At 58.7% G+C, this 2121-nt stretch overlaps 1 non-coding gene across 1 annotated transcript; it reads right to left on the minus strand.

Annotated features, from left to right (window-relative positions):
* Positions 1–1802: 1802 nt before the first annotated feature.
* TRNAA-AGC lies at positions 1803–1875 on the minus strand. Its single transcript has one exon. It is a non-coding gene; the product is annotated as a tRNA-Ala (tRNA).
* Between the last annotated feature and the right edge of the window lie 246 nt (positions 1876–2121).

The raw sequence follows: 2121 nt of genomic DNA on the forward strand, positions 1-2121 counted from the left end.
GGAGATGCTCCAAGAGATCGGCATAACATTCTCCACGATTCAGTTTCGGCAAGCGTGCAGTGAATATTGTGTTTGCAAAAGCAAAGATCATAAAGAGAAGTTGGTAGTATCATAGCCGACAATTTCGTAATCTTTTCTCTGCAATTCAGCACTCTGTCAAAAAAACGCAGCAAAGTTCAGTTGCTCCGTCAAAAGCAGCTGCAGTAAGAGCATCTCTAGCGGTCTCTCCGATGAGCCTCCAGGACGCCTTTTTTTTCATCAGGCCATCCCGGTCCCCGGGGAGCGCTCGGGGACTTCGGACGAAACGAAAGCGCGGGAAACGCCGAGGAAACTTCCCGCGCGGCTGGTGCCCCCAACTTGTCGGCGAGAGAGATCGATCGTCGTCCTCACCGCATCGTCTTCCGCGAGCTGTAAAAGCCTACCGCCGGTCAGTCTTCGCCGGACGCGTAGCTTCCACGCGGCGAGTTAATGTCGTCGCCTCGGTTTTACACGTGCCTACCTCTATTTATTGCCGAACTACCGCGTCTGCCCCGCATTCACCACGCCGTCTCCGTGTTCTCATCTTCCCCAATCTTCCCCAATCTCGCCGCGCCGAGCAAGAACTAGCAGAGAATGGCGAACGATGGTGCTGCCAACAATGGCTTCGGCCGCTGCTCTCTCCACCAATGGGAGGGCCGGCTCCTCCACATGGCGGGCTACCCGGCGCCCCGATCCCACCGCCGCCGATTGGTCGCGCCGCCCTGGAGGCGGAGATCGACGCGGTGCTCGTCACTCTCAGTGATGAGCAGTGCGCGAAGCCGCGATTCTGGCCGGACAACTACAACGCGTGGACGGACTTCTTCCGGCGCAGGTACGAGCGGGAACTCGCCGCGTATGATGGCCCTCCTCCTCGTCCCGCTAGGAACAATGCCCATGGCCGCCGCCGATGGTGGAGCGCCCCTGGCCGCACCCTCGCCAATGTGCTCGTGCACATCGAGGGTGGGAACTCCTAAGTTCTGGGGATGCCGCCGCCGGAAGCGGCTACCGTCTCACGCCGACACGGTAGTTCCTGGACGCCGAGCAGGATGGCGCTGTCCTCCTCCTCGTCAGGATCCAGGTCCGCCTCTAGGTCCGGCGGATTGGCGCCTCCGCCGGCGACCCCGCGCTGCTACCCCGTGAAGCAGGAGGCGGCGTCTCCAATGCCGACACGAGGGCGCAGCAGCGGCGCCCTCGTCATCCGCGACCAGCCGGCTTCTCCAACGCGCGGGCGGAAGCGGAAGACCGCGAAGAAGGAGGCCACCGCCACCGCCGCCGCCAACCAGCTCGCCGAGGAGGAGGCAAAGCGCGCGGAGGTCGCCGACAACACCCTCCCGATCGACGCCGCGCTGGAGTGGTCCAGGCGGGACTGGGAGCGCCAGGAGGCGGAGCAGCAACGACGACCTCTACCGGCCGACGCTGCCATGCGCCGGCGACCCTGGCCAGGGTTCTAGCCGCTGACACGAGGCGCCGCCCCCCGAGGACGCCGACAACTCGAGCGACGACGACGGCGACCACGGCCTTCTATCGCCATTTCGGCATGTAGAAGACCAGTTTTAGTTTAAGTTAGTCTGTCGCCGAATTCAAATATATGTATGAATTCTGCCTATTTATGTACGAACTCGTCTATATGTTAAATATCATTAAATTTCGCTTATGTTTGAACGAGTTTCGCTCAATTTTATCTGAACAATCCAAAAATTACACCCAACCTCGGGGGAGATGCTCTAAAGGAATACAAGATCAAGATAGGATGTCAGAAGCGCAGCTAAAACGATAACGCGGAATGGAGATGCAGGGTATCGATCCCCGTGCCTCTCGCATGCTAAGCGAGCGCTCTACCATCTGAGCTACATCCCCTTGCTTGATGATGACATTGTGTCATACTAATTTGATCAGAAATAACCATGCTGCCGCTTCCATGTCCGGGTCCCGCGGCGACGACCGATGGCACATGGCTGCATAGCCTTGGAGATGAGGTTGATGCGCGTCGCTAGAATATGCAGTATTTGATTTGAGGCCGCTGAAACGCACGCCTGGCCCCGGATCAGCGTCGAAACCGGAATACGGCCGAGATTATCTTCACAAGTACAGAAATCTCTTTAA

Source organism: Lolium rigidum, chromosome 1 (assembly GCF_022539505.1).
Source record: "Lolium rigidum isolate FL_2022 chromosome 1, APGP_CSIRO_Lrig_0.1, whole genome shotgun sequence".
Classification (NCBI taxonomy): domain Eukaryota; kingdom Viridiplantae; phylum Streptophyta; class Magnoliopsida; order Poales; family Poaceae; genus Lolium; species Lolium rigidum.